Source organism: Microtus ochrogaster, chromosome 6, assembly GCF_000317375.1.
Source record: "Microtus ochrogaster isolate Prairie Vole_2 chromosome 6, MicOch1.0, whole genome shotgun sequence".
In the NCBI taxonomy this organism is placed as follows: domain Eukaryota; kingdom Metazoa; phylum Chordata; class Mammalia; order Rodentia; family Cricetidae; genus Microtus; species Microtus ochrogaster.
Window position 1 is genome coordinate 22,685,129 of NC_022013.1, and position 23,936 is coordinate 22,709,064.

At 50.8% G+C, this 23,936-nt stretch overlaps 1 protein-coding gene across 1 annotated transcript in view; it reads left to right on the forward strand.

Moving 5' to 3' along the window:
* The first annotated feature begins 1,378 nt into the window (after positions 1 to 1,378).
* Positions 1,379 to 23,936, forward strand: part of Lemd1 (LEM domain containing 1) — a 58,315-nt gene continuing 35,757 nt past the window's right edge. The window contains exon 1 of the mRNA XM_026779999.1: positions 1,379 to 1,589. The gene's annotated coding sequence lies outside the window, so the exon portion shown is untranslated. The remainder of the gene's footprint in view (positions 1,590 to 23,936) is intronic.

Here is a 23,936-nt window from a genome sequence, read left to right on the forward strand (position 1 = left end):
GCCTCTGTTGGAACAAATTTCCCAAATCCTGAGCTTGGCTGAATGGCACACCTGAGGGAGGGCTCCTCAGAGTAGGTACTCTTTGCAGGCAGAGCTCTTTAAAAATTACATTTATTTGTTTTATGAGCATGTATGTGTGTGGTCATGTGATCCATAGCATACATGTGGAGGTCAGAGGGCAACCTAGAGACCAAACTCTGTACATCAGACTTAGTGACAAACAGCTTTAACTACTTAGCCTTCTCTCAGGCCTGGTTTGGGCTCTTGACTCATTTCCCCTGGAGTTCATAGACTTTTGGAGAGATGGACCTAAGGATGTGATGGGGCAGGGGCAGGGACTGGGGGAAGCGGCAGTGGCCCCGTACAGAGGCCCCAAAAAGAGGGTACATGTGGCTACCTGGGCTCAGGCTCCCACCACTAGCTGTAGGTTTAGGGATGGACTCAGAGGGTAGGGACAGTGGAAATGGCATCTGTGTGAAAGGCTGAGTCCTTGGGTTCTCACGGAACTGTGTCCTTGTACTGTCTTGGGGACAGAGAAAGCAGACCTGAGGAGGCAGGGTTTTCCTGGCAAACGGAGGTGAGGCCCACTTGACCTGCCTCCCATTCCTCCACGTTTCAAGTGAGGTCCAGTCAGGCCAGAGCCTGAGACCAAAGGTCTGTCACCTCCAGCCCCACCAAACCTTTGGTCCTAGAAATAGCTACAGGGAACACCCCATTCCAGAACTTTCTTGGGGCTTGTCGCGTGTGCTGGGTGTGGCAGTCAAGACAGTACTGTGGCCAGGAGTTGTTGGAGGCCACACTTGAGCTGTCTGAAGAAGGGACAGGGTTGACCAGCACTGACCTTGGTTTTCTGAGGCAGGGGAATAGTGGGAACGGGGTGTGTGATGAGGAGGGGGGCCCGCAGGGAGCTGCCTCAGGTCTCCTGCCAAAAATTAAACCATTTTTAAAAAGTTGGAGGGGATCGGTGGGGGGAAGGAAGGAGAAAAAGGAGATGGCAGAGGAGGGAGGGGACCAAACAGCCCCTCCACACCAATAGCCCAGCAGGAGATGTGAGTAATACTCCCGGCTGGTTCAGAGGGAGTGAGATCAAAAGCAAGTAGATACAAGAGGTTTGTGCTTCACCGACCAGACAGCCAGAGGCTCAATGAGACCTTTGTTAACCCAGGCCCAAGTCAGAATCGAAGGAATACCTGACTACCCGCCCACCGACCGCCCGCCCCCACCAGTCTGGTAGGGGGAGAGGCAGGTCACCAGAGAGTCAAGGCAAGTTGGGCACAGCTAGGCCTGGCCAAGAGTGGGTGGAGGAGGGAGGAGGCCTGGGTCAGACTTGGAGCTAGGAGTGAGCCGAGGCTGCCTGGAAGGCAGGAAGTGAAATTATAAAGGGAACTGCGGGGGCCACCTGGTGAACCTGCCATCCCAGCCCCTGGCCGCTGTTCCTTGGAGGGGATTGTGGATGTTTGGCCTGGAGCACACAGCTCTCTGTGTGTCTTAGGGCTGGCATTCTGGGGGTCACTGAAAAGGACAGACAAGAGGCTGCCGACCTGAGGACTGGGAACTTCAAGTGTGAATCTGGGTGATGCTTCATTAAGGTAGGGTGAGATTGGTGTGTGTGTGTGTGTGTGTGTGTGTGTGTGTGTGTGTGTGTGTGGTGCACGCTGGGAGCTCGGTTAAGATTGTTTCACCAAGCCTCCTGCAGATAGCTACCGCAGCCTGCCCCTGGCATAGGTTGGGGGTAGGCTAAAGTAGGATACAAGATGCTTCTTGAAAGAGATAGTTTCTGACCCAAACCACACACCCCCTCACTGGGGGTCCCTGGGAGAGGTGCAGACTCAGTCTGGAGGTCTGTGTCCCCTGAGGCTTTCCTGGTTTTAGATGAGAAGGTGCCTTTTGGGGGCCCACTCTTTCATGGCAGACGCCTACAACTGACCCACAGTGGGAGAGAAGGAAGGAAATTAACTTGTATTTAGGACATACTTTTCCCAGTGTTCCGAGACCTTGATGATGCCCCTCCCTCCAACTCACCAGATGGACTGTTCTTGGCTGCTGGGGATTTCAACCCAGTCCCTTTCTTATCTCTAAGACTAGAACTACAGTTCTCAACCTGTGGGTCTCGACCCCTCTGGGGGCTGCATATCAGATATTTATATTACGATTCATAACAGTACCAAAATTACAGTTATAAAGTAGACACGAAATAGTTTTATGGCTTGGGGGTCAACCGCAGTATGGGGAACTGTATTAAAGGGTCACAGCATTAGGAAGTGGAGAACCCCTGGCTTAGAGAAGGGTGCAACTCCCTGCACTAGTTTGGGAAGCATGCGCTACCTAAAACTGGAGGGAGTTCAACACTCATTCCTCCTCTAAACAAAGCACACTACTGTACTGGAAAGGGTTAATTAAGCATAACCCGCCCCCCCCCCCAAGAGCTCACTATGAGGCCTGGGCGGTTTGAAAAGATTGCCCTTGTTTGCTAGGGGAGAGGGTAGTTAGGGACCTGGGAGGGGGCTGGATGCTAATTAGAGGAATCTGAGGAGGTCCTTTATGGCCTGGAAGCCGCACCTCCCCGTACCCACCACGAGGGCCATTGTGTGGGGCCTTTGAAGGGCTAGACTGGAAACTCATTACTGCCTTAGCTTTAGTATTCTTGGGGCCCACCAGGTGGCGGGGGAGTGGTGAGAGAATGCTATGGGTGGGGGGGCTTGGGCTCCCTGGGAGGCAAGGTGGGGAAGAGGGAGGTGTGAGATTCCCCAGTTTCCTGCTTTTTGAGATTCCTGCCACTGGACCCCTCAGCTCTGCTGTGGCCTATGGCTTTTCATTCCTATGTGATTGCTGTTCCGAACTCATGTAGGGCTAAAAGCCATGGGCTACAGTGAGGGGCAAGCTCCTGCACAACCACACTCACTAAGGACCAGCCACAGGGAGCACTAGAGGGAGGGGCTGGCACATCTAGTAACTCCGGATTTGGGGCTAGGCGGTGTGATCTTGGCCATGTCACTTCCTCCCTCTGGATCTGGCCCCTTCCTTCTGAAGGGTTAGGCTGCCAGGAAGAAGGCGGCAGCTTGCGCTAAGGTCTTACTGAGGAATTTGTTCGTTCCCTCTTACCAAGCTACTTAGGCCTTGGTTAATGGAGATGTGGGGCTGGTTTCAGGCTCAGCACCTAGGCTTTTTCCTCTGTCCAGCCACACTCTGCTTCTTAGTCTTGGCCTTTTATTCCTCCTCCCTCTGCCCAGCTGGAAATCCCCAGCTGCTCTGTCCGGACCCTTAAGACTCTTCCGAGACTGACGAGGGAGCATTCACACCAGCTGTGCAGATGCTGCTGGTGGTGGTGGTAGCATGTCCATAATAAAACTAAGGAAGGCCACAGCTCCCCAGGGTACCATGCTGGAAACCGGAGTCCATAGCTTCTGGTCTTTGCCGTGCCCCTCTGCTGGGTTCCTGGAGGGCAATGCCGTCTTCCCTGCTTCCTCCACCAACCTGGTTCTATTCCCACTCTGAAAACTGCCTGGCTTCATCCTTGCCATCCCTGGGAAGCGCACAGATGGAAATGAAGCAGGAAGTCTGGCTGGAATGGCAAGGGAATCACCCCACCTTCTACACTGGGTTCCCCAATCCAGTCTAACACAGACCGCTGAAGTGCGCTCACAGAAGGCAGGTCACTTGCCTTGTCTTATTTAGACTCTTCCATTCTGCAGTCAGCATTCAGCAAGGGCCTAGCTACCACACTTCTGGCCGATTTACCTGTATTAACCTCTTTGGTTTCCAAGACAGCCTTATTTATTATTAGCCCATTTTATTTATGGGAAATCTAAAGCATAAGGGAGCCGAGAAACTGGCCCAGGGCATATGGCTAGTAAGGAACAGAGATGGGAATTGAACCCAAACTGGCGGGTGCTACTGGAGCTTCGGGGGAAATCAAACTTGTGTGTTGGAAATAAGCCCCCGAGTCTGGGTGGCATCAAACACACTAGCACTTCTTCCCTGGAGGTCTCGAGGGGGATGCACGATATTAAATTTTACCCAATATCACCGATTTTCTTTATTCAGCGTGGGCAGAGGGGTAAATCAGAACGGAAGCAAAGCGAAAGCCCAGACCAGCTGCAGTTTGGCTGTGGCTGAGTCAGGTTACTTCTCCTCTTGGCTAGGCTTAGGGGAAGGACTCAGGGGTGGCTAGCCCCTGAACCAGTCCCCTCTCGGAGTCACTGACTAGACTCCTGAGTTTGCCTGGGTTTTTGTTCAACTCTAGGAACCTCTTTGGTAACTTCTCTCCGTTCCCAGTTTCCTGACTGAAAAGTCTGAGCAGAAGAGCTCCCTCCCTCCTTCCTCTGCCTCTGGGCCTGTCTCATAAATCCCCTCTTACTGTTTGCCCAGGAAGACCCCAGACACCCAGGGGACAAGTGAGTGGCTTCAAAGATTGTATCCCTTGTGAAGCTCTAGCAAGGCACAACTAAGGACTGTACAGTAACTATTAATGGAAGAAATGGTGGGCTAGGGGAGAAGGTAAGAGTTAGCCCCCTCTGTAGCCTGGGCCTGGGGGTCGGGTGCTATTCTGGCATTACAACCTTGGGCCTCTTTTGCGAGCAGCCTTTGTGCCTGGCCATTATGGGTGGGGCTGGTCTGGAGAAGATCCGCAATGGCGTATCTCCCGGAATTGTTGAGATCCTCTGAATAGGCGAGCTGGCCTCGTGCCCTCTTTCCCCGAGGATTCACAGAGCAGCCCTGCGTCTGTCCCGTCCCTGCCTGCAGACAGCCGAAACCAAAAATATCATAACTGAGCAATCTAAGTCTCTTACAGGCATCAGCTCGACCCAGCATGAGGCGTCCCTAGGGAGACAGGTCTGTGTTTAACTACAATGAGAGCCAGGCACATTTCCCTGGTGGTATCTGTCCGTTTCTAGTGGAAGCTGAGTTTGATTGCGAAGCTTCACATCTAAATGCAAAGAAGACTGGGAAGACCGCTGGTTCCCTCTTTCTAGGGGACACCTGGTGGGAGTAGTCTGCATCAGGTTCCTGGCTCCTCCTCCCCTGCCTGGAGTCAGTGGTAAGCTACTGAGGCCTTATACAGGCTTTAAAGACATTATTACTGAGGAGTGTTGTTATTATCCTGGCCTTTACTCCCAGCGACTGTGCCCTTTAAGTCCCTCAGAACCACTGTTAAATCCTGTGTAATCTTGAGGAGAGGGCTTTTCTTCTTTTTCTAAAGGTAGACAAGCAAGAAACTAAGGAAGAGGGAGGGCTGTTCCTGCAGACTGCGGCCTCTATAGGCCTGGGGATACAGAGAGGCCTTGGTTTCCTGGTTCATGGAGCTTCTCTAATAGTCCAAGAAGGGGTTAACTTCCAAGGAAAACACAGGTTTCTCCGGACCAGTGCCCTGTGCCCAGCTTGGCGGATGGCAGCCCTGGGAAGAGGTCCTGGGATCTGTAGTTTATGACACCACCTACCCCAGGTCTGCCTATTTATCAACACTGCCTTGCAGACTACAGTTCCCAGAAACCTGGAGGCCAGGCTTTGGGGGAAGGGGTGGGTGTGAGGCACGGAGAGAGCTGGGGAAAGGAGAGGGAGGAGGTGGGAGAAAACCCGGTTCACCCCCTTCCTTTTGAATTCTTTCTCCTGGTGTGTCTGCTGCTCTGCCCAAGCTAATCCCCAAATCCGGTCTCTTAAGCTGCAGCTGCTTCCCTTTGCAGGGATGAATGGCTTTGGGAGGGAAGGTGAATTCATATTTTAATTACGAAGGCTCGGGTGCGGAGGGCACGGGGGAGGGGGGCAGGATGGTGCATTGTTTCTCTGGGCTTTAGGGCACCCTTCCTCACTGAGTCACTTCTGCCAGTTACCTGGGTGGGTCTTGCTGAAAGGGCCTCTGCTCCTGCCTGAGAAGATGAGGGGATGGGGTGGGAGAAACAATTGTCAGAGATTCTTGACTTGTCCCAACACTCAAGTATCATGTATCCCTTACCGCCCACTTTGATAGAGGACATTGCCAAAATTCTAGAGACACTGAAGAATCTTAGGACTGGCTGCACTAAACCCTGGCTTCTTCCTCATTTAGAAGTGTTTTCTTGCCCCTTGGTTCCTCCACGTGTTCCAATTGTTCAGTTTTCCCCACTTTCCCTTGATGTGGAAGGGTCAGAGTGTGACTAAGAGAATGTGAGGTGAGGGCCAAGGGCAGGCAGGGGTGAGTAGTGAGGCTGGGGACCTATGGGTGACTAGGGAGGGTGGGTGATCCGTGACTTGGCATCTTTTCTGTTCGACTCTCACAAGACAATCTTGGCAGAGGGACAGTCTTGGTTATTAGACCCCATACCATCCTGAACTGAGCTAAAAAGAGCCAGGTGGGGGTGGGGTGGGGGTGGTAACAGGAGTGTTGGCCGGTGTCCATTTCTTATCTACTCTTGAACAGTGGTAGCTTGGGGGAGAACAGAGTTGGGGCTTTCCACTGGAGCACAGATGAAGGGGAGTATTCCAGGGTCTAGATGATCCAGCGGGGGAGGGGGGCTTCATGGGATCTGACTTCTCCAGGAGGCCTCCAGCCCATGTTAGAGGTAAAGCTTACTGCCAACTGTGGAAGATGTAGGCAGGGAAAGGAAGTGCATGCTGCGAGGGCAGAACACTGGTGCAGAGATCTGGCAGTGGGGCTCTCAGGTCCCCTGCTGCTGGGGCCTCTGGGGAGAAGAAATGAAGCCACAACACTCAGACACACCAACGTGGAATTCCCTATCCCAAGCCTTGCCCACTTCAGGGATGAGGTCCGGTGACCTTTGTGTCCAGGCTTCTGGGTCTTGAAGTTGTTGTACCCCTGTATGAGAGTCTTAGCTGACAAGGAGAAGCCAGAGGACTTGAGGGCTAATATTTGGGCAGAATAACCTGGCTCTCTGCCGTGTTCTTGCTACCTTTGGGACCAAAGAATCCAGGAGTCCCACTGAGCAGCCCAGCTCCCAAGGGGCTTCTTCCAAAGCTTCTTCCTGTGCCTCTTAAACTATCCTTCCTCCTCCTACACCTGCCCCAACTATCTCCACGGGGGGGGGGCATCATTCACTAAGGACTTTGGGCAGGAGCAGGCATCAAGGGAGAAGGAAGGTGAAAAAGAGAGGATCTTGGTGTCCTGTGACTAAGAGCCTGAGAGACGCTAGGCCTGATGGGATGACAGAAGTTGTTTCAAGAGCAGATTTCTTCTCTGGGCAGCCTTGTGGTGTCCTTTGTTGTGTGTGTCCATTGCTATTTTTTCTTCTGATGTCTTGAGAGTGCTTTCTGGGTAAACCCTTCACATGCACCCCAGTATGGAGTGTGTGCATTACAGTTACTGATGAAGGGACCCCCTCATCTGGTAGGGACCCCACTGGCTCTTCCTCCCTACCAGATCTAGCTGCAGCTCCCAATGCCCACATATTCCCTTAGGTTTGGACTTTAAATGTCAAGCCTTAACTAGCCTCCTGGTATACAGAGAAAAGGGACTGAAGGCCCAGAGAAATATAGCTACTACTTCCCAAGATGGCAGTATGCCCACCTCAGAGTCAAGAATAGGACCTAGCATGGACACCCCTCCCCACCCCCTGGCTTATCATGAGAGGATCCAGAGAGTGCTATGGTAGATCTAGAAATATAGTTGTTGTGTCTCGGTTCTATCTATCTATCTATCTATCTATCTATCTATCTATCTATCTATCTATCTATATCCTAGAGATTGCTCTGCTCACTATATAAACTACTATATATACCACTAGAGTGGGTGTGTAAATGGTGCTGGAAAGCAGGTTATTAAATAGCAGCAGCCTGCCTTCCTACCCATGCTGACTCAAGCTAGGCCTCCTGCCCATCCAGCTGGTCACTGGAAACGCAGTATCCCTATTAATTACAGTGATTGGATATTACCAGGGACTGGGGGTGGATCTTGATGGGATAGCTCCGTAGTAGGCATTCAGCAGTGCAAGACAAGCATGGTGGAAGTTTATCCTGAAGGAGTTCCCCAGAAACTGTCCACATGGGTCACGTCAGGTTCCTCAACAAACAGGAAAGCTACTTCACAGGTGCGCCTTGAGTGGAGCATGACACCAACTGCCATTGTTGCTGGAGATGGGGGATGCCTTGTGCTTTATTATTCTAAACCCTTTGCCCTAACTTGTACCTCTGTAGTATGGAGAGAGTGGCTTGTTGGTTCCCAGCCGCCTGGCTTAATTAGATCACTGCTTGGCCCATTAGTTCTAACTTCTTATTGGCTAACTCTTACATATTAATCCATTTCTATTAATCTATGTATGGCCATGTGGCTGTGGATTCCTGGCTAAGTTCTGGCATCTGTCTCTAGCAGGGCTACATGGTGTCTCCTGACTCCACTTCCTTTCTCCCAGTATTCAGTTTAGTTTTCCCTACATAGCTCTGTTCCCCTATAGCTCTGCTATAGGCCCAAAGCAGTTCCTTTAACAGCAGTTTTCTGTTTAAACAAAAAAGGGGAGGTGATGTGGGATTTCCCTCTGTAAGCTATGATTACCATTAATGAATAAAGAAACTGCTTTGGACCTATAGCAAGGCAGAACTTAGCTAGTCAGGGAAAACTAAACTGAGTGCTTTCTGGGTAAAACCCTTCACATGCACCCCAGTATGGAGTGTGTGCATTACAGTTAAAGAAAGGCAGAGGGAAAAAGAAGGACAGAGTCAGAAAGACGCCATATAGCCCTGATGGTGACATGCCAAAACTTTACCCATAAGCCACTGTCACAGATTAATGGAGGTGGGTTAAATTAATATGTAAGAGTTAGCCAATAAGAAGCTAGAGCTAGGGCTGGAGAGATGGCTCAGAGATTAAGAGCACTGATTGTTCTTCCAGAGGTCCTGAGTTCAATTCCCAGCAACCACATGGTGGCTCACAACCATCTGTAATGAAATCTGGTGCCCTCTTCTGGCCTGCAGGCACACATGCAGACAGAACACTGTAAACTAACTAACTAAATAAATAAATCTTAAAAAAAAAAAAAAAGAAGCTAGAGCTAATGGGCCAAGCAGTGATTTAAATAATACAGTTTCTGTGTGATTATTTTAGGGCTAAGCAACCGGGAACCAACAAGCGGCCTGTTGCTACACACTTCCTTCATTTCTCCCAATGCTTTTTCTAGAGAGAGAAACTATTCCTACCAGGCCTAGTGTGTTGGCCTGATCTCTGGGTAGGGTGCCTGCCTTTATGTTTTAAGCTGCCCTGCTAAGCTGACTGGAAGGCATCTCCTTCACTCTTACAGCAGGATTGTTTAGGGATAGGATGGACAGAGATGTGAGAGGGGGAGGGGCGACCAGGCAGATGAGTAATGCAAGGAAAATGGAAATGAGTGGATGAAGGGAGTGCTTTACCAACCCGAGCCCATAACCCCAGCCAGACTCTGTGTTCCACCTCAGGCCTACCTCAGCCTCAATTTTCACCTCAGACTGACCTTTTACCTGGGGAAGAAGAAATGGACTATGTACCACCCTCCCGGTCTTTTACGTAGTGCAGGAGCCAAATACAACGCCTGTTGGCTGAAGACCTCCCCCCCTTTGCTGTCTGTTTTCCGCATGGCCAGGATAGCATTAGAGGGATTGTGTGCTACCTGGTGGCCCTTACAGGGTTCTCTAAGAGTTTCAGACAATTTGGGATTGTTAGGGAAGGACAGAATCTAAAACTCCATTCTAGAGGTTTAGCTGGAGGCTTCTTCAATCTGTAACCTCCCATGTCTGGAGTGTTGGATGTGTGACCTCAAGAATCAAGTGGACTCCCCAGTCCCACCCACACATGGCATGCTGGCACCTTCATGAAATGGCATGTCCAGAGACTGTTTTAAGCCTGCTCGCTTCCTGGTCCCAGCTGCAGCTGTGTGGGGATGAGATGAAGCAGTAGGCTGGGGAAAACACAGGTAGCAACTGGGCTTTCTTTAAGGTGATGCCACTCCCACATGTGGCAGGAAATGAGAAGCTGTGGTAGAACTCTTTTACTTGGTAGGACAGGCAACAGCCTCAGGGAGCCCCAAGGGTTCTGGGAATGATAACCCCAGTTTGCTTCTCTCTCTCTCCTTGCTTCCTACTCTTCTACCCTGCCTTTCCCTACAGATCTCTGGTGAGCATTCTCCGCCCCGCCCAGGGCATGCCCCAGTTCACTTTTGCCTGTTTCTGTGGTCTTCACGGCTTCTGCAAGATGAAGAGGAAGAAGGAAGACATTCAAAGAGAGCGAGAAACAGCGGTGTGAGCAGAGCCAGGGCCCCCTTGTCAGCTCCCAGTGGATCCAGGCCTGAGGCCGCTCACTGCTGTGGAGTTCAGTGTGTGTGTCTTCTACCTTCATTTATCTTGCTTCTGACTAACATGAGGGCATCAACCTCCTGAGCCTTCTTATGGCCGCCCCTATTTGCTTCCAATCTTCTGTGCTCCTGCAGAGAGGCTTCTGTCACACAAGGGGATTTCCGGGACCTGCCTCATGCCTTCTTCAGCAGACTGGGCAGCCTGCGACCAAGAGATGAGGCTTCCAAGCTCTTCTCAGGGTTACACCTCCTGTGAAGCTAATGTGGCCTTGGGAGAGGAAAGTAGCTGTTCTTGCAAACTTTGGAGGGCTCGACGTAGAGGCACCACCTCCACACACAAGTTGGAGTTCCTGCTGGGGTCCCAGGGTCTCAGTCCCCTCCCTGCATCCTCTTGGGCCAGGTGGGCCAGGACTGAGGTTGGAGGCCAGAGTTAGACACTTGAGGGACCAGGCAGTGGGTGACAATGTGTCACAGGTCAGTCTTGTCTCAGTTCTGGCCCTGGCCCACCAGCTTCCTGCAGTGCTCACAGGTGTGGGGAGGCCTTCCCCCAGGCACTAAGCTCCTCAGGGACTGTCCCCCAGATCTAAGCTAAACCACTACCCCCATTTTGTTCCTTCATCCCCTGTTCCTCTCCTCTCCTTGGGAAGCTGGAAAGGGTATTATACTGGCATGTAACACCTTCAGAGGACTCTTGGGTCGGGGAACCCTAGGTCTGTCCTTGGCTTTTCCCTTCATCTTCCTAGCCCGCTGTCGACCTCCTGCTTCAGGATCTTGTGCCCCACACTCATTTCTAGGAGTTCAGAAGCAGAAGAAGCATTTCCTCTCCTCTTCCTCCTCTCTCCTCCCTTTACCCTCCTCCCCTGGTCTTGTCATTGTGCCCGGATCTCTCAGGTGCTAGACAGAGCAGGGAATTAGGAACAAACTCTAGCAATAGAAGCACGGTTCGGCAGCTTCGGGTCTACTATCCTGCCGCTCTCCTTGTGGGAACAGTTCATCACAGAAAGGGGTCACGTTCCCACCACCGGTGGGGGACAGAACAGATAAACAAAGGCCTGGCAGGAGGGTCAGGATTCAAGATGAAGGAAGGCCTGAACTCAGTGAGGGCCTCTCAGCAAATAGGGTGCCCCTGGTAAGGATGTTTCAGGTTGTCTTGGTAGAGCCTGATCACAGCCAAGAGGCTTCTCCCTATTCTCCACTGGCTTTTCACGTCTTCCCGCCTGAACCACCCGATGTCTGCTATTTTCTTTTCTATTCAAAGACTCCTAAACAAATCCTTTCCTCAGGGAAACAGCAAGCGTCTGCAGCAAAGGCCAGTGGGGTCACAAGGAACAAAGCAAACTTCCAGTTTCCTCTCAGACAGTGGAGTCCTTGGGCGAGGCAGAGATTGGCGGAAACGTTTCTGGGGCATACGTCGTTACTGAAGCCAGAGATCCCTCCCTGAATGTTGCTAGCTGAGGCCTGCCTTCCAGGCTGCAATCAGAGAAGTCTCTCTGGAACTGGAGGATGAAATCATATCCCCAACACTAAGAGGCATTGGGTGTTATGTCCCAACCACACAGGCTCACCCAGAGGACAGGTCAGAGAATGGAGAGCTTAGGTCTGGAAAGGGTAACAAGGGGGCAGCTCTCCCCTCTCACTTCACAGCCCTTGGCAGGGAGGCAGCTCCACATGTTGGCAGAGAGCTGACTCGGAGAGCTGCTTACCCCACGAGGGTGTCCTTGGTGTAGGAGGGACATTGGATATCTCAAGCCCTTCCTATAGGATCCTGGGTGGTTCAATGTTCTTTGAGTGTATGCCACCCCCCACCTTTGCAGACAGCTGCCCTCCCTCCCTTCTTCCCGGGTGAGGTGGAGCCATGGTGCAGTAGGCATGGCTTGAGTAGGAGGCAGTAGTATCATCTAGCAAACGCACGCTTATTATTTTGACTCTTCTCAGGGAGATGGGGAGTCTTCCCCTCTCAGCATCTGGGAAGGGGGAAGCAGCCAGAAACCTGTTCCCAGTTCAGCTTCTGCCTGGGTTCTGTCAATTTCCTATATTCTGCTTAAAGTTCCCTTCACTCTGCCTGAGGGAAGGCCAGCCCACAGGTTTTCAGACTCTACTGAGGTGGCCCTCTTTGCTCTTAGGGTGAGGCAGGTATGTACACCTTTGGTTCTTTCACCTGGCGGGTGGGCTCTGTGTCCCCCACTTTAACACAGATTCCACCTTGTGGACTATGGAACTACTTATAAATGACTGTTGAGGTTCTTGGGACTTGAATGTCCTCTAACCTGACCCCGGACACCCAAGGACTCCTTGTCTTCAGTTCAAAATAGTTAATTAGAATGTTCTTTCCTTTCTTTGCTCTTACAGGAGGCAGTATATGGATCCATAGAAATATACAGAAAAATTCAATTTTTTAGAAGAAAGTAAAGAGCAGTAATTTAACTGGCATAGACATAGGAGACACAGGGAGCCCTGAGCAAGAGCAGATCTGTGTTCTAGCCTTGCTTGAGCACCAATGGGCCTGTGACCTTGGATGAGCCAGGCCTTGTTTCTGGGACAGGTTTCTTCAGTGATAAAAGGGATTGCACTGCTGTACTCTGAGTTCAGGGCTTTGAGGGGTGTCAGGTGTCCTGTGCCTCAGAAGATGTGTTCTGAGGACAGCATGGTAAAGAGACAGGCAGATCTGAGAAGCGGTGGAGTGTGAGGGAAATCCCTAGACCACAGCTTCCTCTAGAATGTTCCTCCAGTGAGCGCTGGTACACCTCTCTCTTCCCCCGTACAGCGAGACTAAAGTGAGTGAGTCTGTGGCCTGCACTGACTCCAGGCGCTGTCTAGGCTGTGACTGCTGCCATCTCTGTATTCCTATGGCACAGACACTGAAGAGATTCAGAGGGGCCTAATCTCTACTTTGGTTCACTTCGTGTAGCTTCCCATTGCCCATTTCCAAGATGATGCAGCCGCCGGATGGATCTGCACAGCAGTGGGCGAGAAACACTGATCTGTGGGGGTAGCTTCAGTTTTCCCCTAGGGTTCCTCCTGACCACAGAAACTGCTTCCGCTCTCCCACGGATGAGTCCCACACCTGCCTTCCTTTGTATTGGATGTAACCAGATGTGGCTGAAACTTAGAGACGGACCCTTGGTCCCCAACCTCAAAGACAGGCCTTCACCAGGAGAGGGCTGGATGGCTGCATTCAGCGGTCTCCTAGCTGTTGCTCTAGGAAGTCCACCATTCATCCCGAAGGTTCTGCTGTGTCTGGCAAGTGATTGGGCTAACAGCCCTCCAAGAACTTGAGTTTTCCCTAGGAATGAACCTGCTGTGTCTTCGGCAGACAGGAAGAACAATCGTAGCTGTCACCACCTCCTAAGCTTCAAAGCACACGCTGCTAAACCACCCAGGACCAGGGTGCCTGGCTTATCAGCGCAAACCCTCTGGTCCCCCAGCTCTGGAGTGGTTAGTGCCCACCATGCTACAGTTGTGGGATAGACCCCTTTTCTAGATTCCTGTGGGATCAGAACCTCGCACGGAAAGCAGACTGTCCACAGGAAGGGTGAACTAGGAGCTGCTCAGAGCAGCCTTAAACCAAAGAAGATATTTCAGAAGCCAGGGGCCCTGGAACCCGGACAGTCTGGGCCCTGGCAGAAGTGCCCAGGGTCTAAAGTTCAACGGTTTTCTGAGTGGGTTTCTGGTCCGCTCCTTCCCTGCTGGGGCGGCCTCTCCTCCCTCAGTTCATTCCTATATTCCATCTGAGGGGCGGGAGGAATGCCAGCGGGGGAGATGGCAGGACCTAGACACATCCTCAGGACTCTCCCAGCCTCCCTTGCCATGGCAACACTGCTATTTTTATCCTGTTGTTCATGATGCTCAAAGCTCTGACTTGCTCTGTTCCAGAGAGCCCAGCTGCCTTCTGCCCTCATCCCTCAGCCTAGCACCTCCTCACAGAGGCCCGAGGAGGGAAAGGAATGCTGGGGAAAGGGGGAAACACTTAAGTCGTCCCGTAGCCAAGGGGACTTTTTGGGTTTGCTGGCTTAAAGAACCAGTTTTGTGTTTTCTGAGAGGTCAGAACTTTGATCAGCTGGGGTGACCACTGTCAGGATGTCTTCTCAGTGAGCCAAGCCATGCACTGCTGCCTCTATTGGGGGCAGCCAGTGTTCTGAGGAATGTCCTGCTGGCATAGGCAATATAACTCTGTTTAGCTGGTTACAGCAGTCAGATAACTTGCTGCTGCTGTGGAATTTAAATTACTTCCCTTCTGTCCCTCTACCAAAGAGTGAGGGTAAATGCATTTGTGTCTTTGTTTAGTTAATCTCTCCCAAGCAAGGCGGCTTATATTCTCCAGGCTAGCAATCAGACTCCCTATAATTTAGCCATATTCCCTTCAGGAAATTGGGGTTCTACCTCCAGGCTCCTGAAAGGTGCTGGGTATGAAGCCCCAGATCTCAGAACTACTAGACAAAGGTTCTCTTGCTGAGCTTCATCTTTAGCCTGCAGTGTAACGATGCCCTGGAAGGCAGCATTTAGTGAGAGATGTTAGCTGTTTCTTCTGCCTCTCCTCTAAGGCCCAGCCTTTAATTGTCTCCCTGTGTCCCGAGTTCCACCACAGTGGCAGGGAATCTCTGAGAATTATTGGTGCTAATGGCCATCTATATGCTCCTATGTCAATCAGTGAGTTGTGAACTCGGCATGTGGGATGGCTGGGTTACGGGGTGCATTTTGTGTATGTCCCCAACGACTTGACCCTGGAAACAGGTCCAGATCTTAACCCAGCAGACAGCAATCTACGTCGTGTTGACCTCTGCCTCGGTTGAGTTGACTCCTGAACGGTTCTTTTTCTTCGTGTGACTGAGACCCATTTACAAAGCCTCGGTTTCATTTTGGCCCTAGTTGCACGGTTTCCGAGATCTATGCATCTGGAGTAAGCACTTTTCTGGTTGCCACTGAAAAGCATGCTGGCAGATTCTGCTCCAATAATTGCTGTAATAAACACACTTTATTACGTCCCTTTGCAGCAAGTGAATTATGTTGTCAAGGCTTGTGGGGCATTCATGTTGATTTCACACAGCAGCAGAAGTCAAGTGTGTTTCCCCTGATCTGCGAGGAGGGAGAATGGAGCTGGGCAGCAAAGTCGGGAGTGTGTACGCAGGTGATGCCTGGAGGAGCACTGGGCACCACCCGGGGCCCTGGTATGGTACTCTGAATCCCTTTTGTACTATCTGTAAACTGAGGGGAAGTCAGCCTCCTGCCTCCTAGCGTCTCGGGGAACTAGTGGATCAAACTGACCGGTGCCGCAAAGGGGCAGTGGTTTAGAACTGTACTGTGATCTCATGGCTCACAGCTACTTCAATATAAAATAAAGATCTTTGCTTGGGCTTCTCAGAACTATTGACAGGATGCACAATTGTTAGCCTTGCAAGGGAAGAAAGATGGGGGCACATTTGTAACAGAGGTTGCCAGGTGGTATGAATTATACCAACTGAAAAAGAACTGTAGCCAGCGAGACTCCGCTTGGATTGAGGGGACCAGGGCAGAGATTCTGTTTACTATGAAGAAACGTGGACCTAAGAAGGGACAGACAAGAGAACCTGAGCCATCAGCCCTTAACCTCAAAGCCAGTCTCCTCTAAGAAAGGAACAGCTGCAGATGAATTGGTTAACTTGGGTCTTGAGATAGGATCTTTTTCTACTGCCCAGGCTGGCCTGGGGATATACTGTGTTATCTTGACTGGCCTCAAACATTTGATCCTCCTGGTTGAGCTTCCTGAAGGCTGGGCATGTGTGGCTTTGTAGGCAGCAGTGTGCACTGACTGTTCGTGGTTAGGGTGGCTCTCTTTTTCTGGCACAGCTGCCTTAATGCCTGGCACAAAGTAATGGAAGTGTTCACAGGCTTGCCTGGGACAGGCCTACATCTTGTGTTTTTGGTTCAGGAGTCATCTTGCTTGACTGCCCCAGCCCCTCCGCTGTCTGCATCCCACTTTTACTCTGAGGAAATGTGTGCTATTGTCCACTGAATTCATCATCAGTATTGAGTCCTGACCCTGAGCAGAGTGCTGTGGGAGCCACTGCAGGAGAAACAGGAAGTCAGCCAGCCCCCGCTCCGTAGGAATTCGCAATATGACAGAAAACAACGTGACAAAGCTCAAGGAATGCCAGGCCCTCTAGGCAGAGTTCAAGCAAAATGCTTCGGGGCTTGAGAGCCAGGAAAAGCCTCTCAGAGGAGCTGGGCCTTGGAGGCCAGGTACACAGGCAAAACCCACCGTGATCTTGCCATCGGATACTGTGGGAACCTTTTATGTCACAAGTGGGTCCTATTGTTCCCAAGTTCCTGTCCGCTCTCAAAGTCTGACTCCTGGTGTCTCATTTATGCTTGGACTTAATGCTTGGGGTTAGAATCCAGGAGGGAGGCGAGTGCTGAGTGGCTAACAGACATTTATTCCCCAGCATTGGTGACTGCATCAGAAGTTCTCCTGGGACAGGTTTTGCTAGGAAGGAGAGAAAGAACCCGAGAGCAGAATTGGGAGGGATGGTACAGTGCACTTGCCCCTCTTAACCGGGTGGTGGCGCACACCTTTAATATCAGCACTCGGGAGGCAGAGGCAGAGGCAGGAGGATCTCTGTGAGTTTGAAGCCAGCCTAGTCTACAAAAGCTAGTTCCAGGACAGGCTTCAAAGCTACAGAGAAACCCTGCCTCGAAAAACAAAGAAACAAAGAGCACTTGCCACTTTTGCAGAGGACCCGGGTTCAGTTCTCACCCCCTACAGGAGGCAGCTTACAACTGCTTGTAACTTTCAGGGTATCCAGTACCCTCTTCTGGCCTCCTCAGGCACGTGGTGCTCATAACATACCTGAGAGCATCAGTGGGCACCTAGCCAAGGGAAGGAGGCAAAGACCTGCCGGCTGGACTCTGACAGAATTGTACCTGACTGGGCCACACATACTCGAACGTACACTTGTTTACTCTCTAGTCCTCCTTCCGCCCTCTCCTTCCACCCTTCTTTGAAAGAGGTGTCTCAAAGACGCCAGACACTCTCCGCTCCTTCCCCTCTGTTGTCGGTGATAAGAAATGGAGAAAGACCGCAGTTGACACACTCCAAGTGTCCTTGGTGGTCTTGGCTTTAGCTTAGATGAAACACTGGTGGCCAGATAGGCAGACTTCGGTGTTGTCAATCCTGTTTCCTACCCCTAGAGATGGTGGCTGCTGCTCTTCACCCTCACCTAGGTAAGGACTAGCTTCCGGTTCACATCTCAGTGTCCCACCAGATGAGGCAGCCCACTGAAGTCACTTCACATCCCATACCTCCGCTGCCCACCTGTAGGATGCAAACAGTCACACCAGCCCCTTGAGCTTTTGTGAGTACCATCAGGTAACATACTGGGGTGCTTTCCTAGCTTAGAGCCTGACTCTGGGCAGGTAGGTGTTCGAGATGCAGTAACGGAGACACTCGGTTGGAAGCATTACAAATGGCCAGTGTGTCGTTAGTGTCTCTCACATGTTCCACCGCAGCTGGCACAGTGCTGGGTGTAGAGGAGAGACTCAGTAAATGCAGGCCAAACTGAACTGAAGACAAGTAGGTGTGGGGGTGTGCGGGTAGCTGTGCACACCTGCTGATCCCAACACTAGGGAGGTTGACACAGAAGGATTGTGAATTCAAGGGCCGCCACTGGTAATTAGCAAGATCCATCTCAAAACAACAACAAAAAATAGGAGTAGCTAAACAACCTCTTTTGTCAGGTAACAGACAAGACACAATGTATCAAAACATTTGCCGCCAACCGCAAGGTGGTGCGGTGTGGTATGTTGACTTCCGCTGCAGTGCGCCTAGTGTCCTGCAGGAGTCGCTCTTGCCATCTCAGCCTCTGCGGAGCCGGGGCTAGAATTGGCACGGGGGATGGGGAAAAAGCACGAAGGGAAAACAGCCCCACGCGTCACTCACATATTTACATCTCAACTGTCAAAATAGTTATTTTTAAGCCGAGTTCCGTCTGCTACGAGTTTAAAACCAAGCTGTGCGTGGGTGGCCTAATGCGCGTGCGCAGAGCCTGGGACCAGGGAGGGTGCGCTCGGGGTTTGGAGTTTGTAGGGGTGTGTGCAAGCATGTAGGAGTTCTTCTTATGGCCACTTTAGTCTTGTCTGCGGACACTCCGTTCCTGTGTTTCCAAGAATGATGGGCAGGTCGCTCCTGTCCCAAAGGAACCAACCACGCACGCCTGCAAGGCCAAGAGAAAAGTCTGTCCAGTTTTCCGGTCCTGTGTTCTCGTCCATGTGGCCCTGATCCCTGACAGCTCTCCACCTGTAAGTTTTCTGCAACCTTACTCTCCTAGCTACAACGTGGGTTCATTTCCCTCTCCAAGAAAGCCACCAGAACCTCTATATCCAAACCTGAAGTTGAGAACTTCAGGCCCACAACCCCTGGCCCGTTAGCCCTTCCTACATGAATTCTATATGGGCTGCTCAGCAACGGCGTGGGCCTGAAGCCAAGGACCCTTGGGTCAACCAGTAGCAGCGTTGCTCCTCGATGTCAGGAATTCATTTTTCTCTGCAAAGAGAGGGGCCCACGGATTTGACACGTCTCTCTTGCTCACTGCTCAGGGGCAATGGGATTTGAGACAGACGCTGGCTGGCCCCGCTGCCATCAATATGTGTCCCAGCCCCGTCCAATGTCTGCTGTGTAATGAGGAGCGCTTCGGAATGTCACCTCCATTAATGGGGAGGCGACACCTGTGCACAGCCAGAGCCACCTCTCTGTCTTCATTAGGCAGTCCGAGGCCTAGCTGCAGGCTGCTCTGGCTGGCTGACAGATGACAGGCAGAGGAGCGAGAGCAGCGGACTCCCGCTGTCCAGGATTCATTTGCAGACAATGACCCCAAATGCCCCCTCCCCCAACAAACACCAAAATAGACAGCTGAGAAAAATGTCCTTCAAGAACGAGGTGCGGCAGCAAGGACAGTTCATAGCTAGAAAGCAGGCTAAAGAGAACTGAAGAGCCATTTCCTGGGCCGGGTGCCCTCCTTGCTGCTGAGCTCCCATTTGGGTTGTGATGTGGGGGTTTCTGCCTCATTGTCCCAGCTATCGTCACAAGCCACTTTTTTTTTTTTTTGACTCTTCTAATAAATCTGTCTGCTATGCAAGTCACAGCATGAGATGAGAATATGATCTGATTCTAGACTTCTCTCCAGCCCAGGCCTACATGTAACCTCCCAGCAAACCCCTGTACCCTTTAATTCTTGGCATTCTTGTCCTCCTGACATAATGGGACAGTAGCATGAGCAGTGCCACAGACTGGCAGGAGACATTGACATAACTTTTTCTTAAAATCTGTCCAAAAAAAAAAAAAAAGCCAGCAGGAAAAGGCCAGCGACTGGAGAGATGGCTCAGCCCAGCAGTTAAGAGCATTGGCTACTCTTCCAGAGGACCCTGGTTCAATTCCCAGCACCCATACATAGAAGCTCACAGCTATCTGTCACTCCAGTTCCAGGGGATCCAACATCCTCCACTCACACAGACATATATGCAGGCAAAACACCAATGCACATAAAAAACATTAAAAGAAGAAAGGAAAAGAGAAAAGGCCAGCACAATGGCATCTGACTACAATTGCAGCTCTCAGAAGGCTGAGCAAAATAATAAACAAGTCCAGGCCAGCCTGGGCTATGTTGTGGTACCCTGTCTCAAAGAGTCAAAGCAGGGATCTCGAAAGACCAGGATTTGAATCTCAGAACCCACATGGCAGCTCAACTGTGACTCCAAGTTGCAGATGACCTGATGATCTCTTCTGGCCTACATATAAAATTAAATATGCATATACAATAAAAATAATTTTAAAAAGTGAAGCAGGGCTTGGCAGACGACTGTGCAAGCGTAAGAACATGAGTTTGAATCCCCAGTACCCATGTAAAAACTGCATGTGTCTGTTTTTCCAGTACTGGGGAGACATAGGCAGGAAGACTGGCCCCATTGGCCATCCAGTCTGTCTTCTGAGTTGGTGAACTCCAGGTTCGGTGAGAGACTGTCTCAAAAAATAAAACAAAGGGGCTGGAGGGATGGCTCAGCCATTGAGAGTACTTGACACCCTTTCAGAGGACCTGGGATTGATTCCTAACACTTCATGGCAGTGTACAACTATCCCAAACTGCATTTCTATCCTCTTCTGGCCTTAAGGCATACATGCAGTACACACATTGCACGTACATACATACAGACAAAACATTCATACACATAAAGTAAAAATAGATAAATTAAAAAAATAATGTTAAGAGAACAAAGAGTCTGATTTTCTTTCTCAAAAGACTGCTCGCATCAACTGACCTCTAACTGCACACATGTGCGCACAGCCATATGAATGCACGCATATCAGACACACACTTGCATGCTTGCTCACACACACGCGGGGGGGGGGACTACTGTGAGCTTGAATGCAGCTGGGCTACACTGTGATTTTCAGGTTAGACTGGGCTACAGTGTGAGACCCTGCCTATGAAGAGGATTGGAAAGACTGTTTATGAGGAACTGAGTTTGATCCCCAGAATCCACATTTTAAAATTGGTAGTGGTGGTACATGTGTGTGGTTGGAATCCCAGTGCTGGGGCTATAGAGACTCTGGGGTTCCTTGGCCAGTCAGCCTAGCATAGCTGGTGAGCTTCAGGCTAATAAGAGACCATGACTCAGATAGGGTGGTGTACACCTTTAATCCCAGCACTTGGGAGGCAGAGGCAGGCAAATCTCTGAGTTTGAGGCCAGCCTGGTCTATAGATAGCATGAGGTCTTTGACAGCCAAGGCTATGAAGACAAATCCTGTCTCAAAAAAAACCAAACAAACAAAACAAGAGAGAGAGACCCTGACTCAAACAAAAACCTCCAGGTGTGGGGGCGCACACCTGTAATCCCAGCACTTGGGAGGCAGAGGCAGGCGGGTCTTCATAGGTTTGAGGTCAGCCTGATCTACAGAGAGAGTCCTAGGACAGTCAGCCACATAAAAAACAAAAACCAAGACGGACTGACATCTGAGGTTGACCTCTGGCTTCCATCCATATGGAAGAAGGAGGAGGAGGAAGACTCAGAAGTCTCAGAGATGAAGCAATCTTACATTCAATTTTTATTAGAAACTCATTAAAGAAAATCTTTGTTAAAAAAAAGTATCCCGATCGCTCTAGGTGGTGGGAGGTAGAGGCGTACTTACTTCAGCTGGGGTGGGGCTCGGCTGGAACTGCCTGTGGTAGCTGCTTGTCTAGACGATGCATGGCAGCTGGTTTCTTCACTGAGGAACTGGGGTTAAAGGTGAGAGTGGCCTCACTTGCCTGGACCTAACTGTGAAGGGCAGCACTGTGGGAGTTTGAATCGTCTCTCTTTCCTGTCCTGAGGAAAGGTACCCCCATCTACTGAGATATTTAAACACACATCTGAATACCTCCCCTCGCTGCCTTGGGTCCACCACAATCCCTATTGACTCTTCCTTCCAAATCCCTTTATGTGGACTGCTCCTGTCTGCCACTGCCTGAGTCCAAGGACCCTTTCCCACCGTTCACTCCAGGCCCCTCTGCTCCTCACTCTGCTGCTCTAGGCACCCCAACTTTCCCATCACCCCTGGACCATAAGCGTCATCCTCCTGGGTCTCCCCTTCCTCTCCAAAATCCTGCCTCCATATTGCTCTATGAAAGCTAGTTCATCTGTTTGCTTGCTGGTCTGCCTCCTCCTCCTAAGCCAAGACCTCCAGTGGGCAGGAGCCTCAGGCTTATTTACACATGAATTCATAGCAGCAAGGACAGCGGCAGGCATGTAGTAAGACACAGGAATATTTATTGAATAAATGAATGAATGGACAGCTGCAACCTAATGACGCTCATGCTCCTGGCTCTGCAGCATCCTTAGCGTCCTCTCCAGAACAGCGAGGTGCCCTCAAATGCAACTGCCATCCTGTCATCCCTCTGTCCAAAGCCCTTTGGTGACAAGATGTTGACAGCTGAAGCAAGGCAGGTGCTACCTGTTGGCTTCATATGTGACACATATTGACACATATGTGAGTGTCAATTACATCCCAGAATATGCTCAAGTTGTTTTTTATTTTTTTTATTTTATTTTATTTTATTTTTTGGTTTTTCGAGACAGGATTTCTCTGTAGCTTTGGTGCCCGGCCCGGAACTAGCTCTTGTAGACCAGGCTGGCCTCGAACTCCCAGAGATCCGCCTGCCTCTGCCTCCCGAGTGCTGGGATTAAAGGCGTGCGCCACCACCGCCCGGCCACTCAAGTTGTTTTTAAATCACAGGAACAAACAGAAGCCCTCCATAAAACTTTCAGAGCTCTCACCGTCCCAGGATAAAGTCACAGAACTCCTAGGTGTGCTTCTGAGGCCATTTGCAGACCGACCCCCACCGGTTAGCCTTGCTCGCTGTCCAATCGCCTTCCACCCTGGCGGTACTCAGGAAACATTCCTGTTTCTCTGTTCCAGTGGCAGTCATGACTCCCTGGAACTGGTGTTTCCATTTCCTTTGGTGATGACCGAACTGACTAGGGCACGCGTGTGTTTCCAGAGACCGGTGTCCAGCAGGAGATCCCCCTCCAGTTACTCTAGGTGCATGGACCTCATTTGTCCTCTGTTCCTTGCTGCTCCTTTCTGGTTTCTTTCACCTCCTTGCAGTTCAAAAGACAGGAGTCTAGGGCTGGAGAGATGGCTCAGAGGTTAAGAGCATCGCCTGCTCTTCCAAAGGTCCCGAGTTCAATTCCCAGCAACCACATGGTGGCTCACAACCATCTGTAATGAGATCTGGTGCCCTCTTCTGGCCTGCAGGCATACACACAGACAGAATATTGTATACACAATAAATAAATAAATATTAAAAAAAAAAGACAAGAGTCTATATCCCGCAATACCCTTGGTCTGTTTCTTACCAAAAGGCGTTTTCCCCAAGTGCTTCTGGGGGTATAAACCCATTCCTCTAGTGTGTTCTCTCTCTGATGTCACTCAGAGAAAGTGGCTCCCTGGCTGGGCTGGCTTTTAAGGGGAGTGGCATCACCTCTCACCATGTGGCTAATGTCCTGGTGTAGTGAGGTGCCTTTCTCTCACTGTGAGCACTTGCTGAATAGCGTTGCGGGCACCTAAAATGTGTTATCTTCTGTGGAATGTGCCTGACCCTGAGTGACAGGGTTGGAGAGGGATGTAAACAGAGGCAATGTTACAAAAGGTCCAGGTTGTCAATAAGGTCCACCCCAGCCTGAGTTGTGAACCTCTCCCAAGCTGAGTCCTAGTGTTGGGTCCTCTGGCGCCCCCTCCAGGAAAGGAGACCCTGGCTATCCAGAGCCCTTTTGCAATCCCTCCACTGCTGTTTCTGAAGTCACAAGAGATGGGGGGAGGGACCTGTAAATGTCCCTCTCTACTCGCCTCTGTTCTGTCCTGCTGTGTATGGCTATGTTCTTCTCAGTTGTCTGTCACCACCAGTGTCCTCTGCAAGAACTTTCTGTCAGCAGCAGCAGGCTCCATCACAGAAAGACCGTAGGAACAGAAGAGGCCTGGGAACTGTCACCTTCCCCAGAAATCTTTGAGTGTTCTACAAACTATCACAACCTTATGAATTGGCTTCCCTAAAGCCAGCCAGGTCTTGTCCCCACTTCAAGTGCCAAGCTGGTATTCACAATGTGCCCATACCTAGAACGCTTATCCCTGCCTGCTGCTTGCCCGACCTCTTCCAGAAAGCTTTTTTTTTTTTTTTTTTTTTTTTT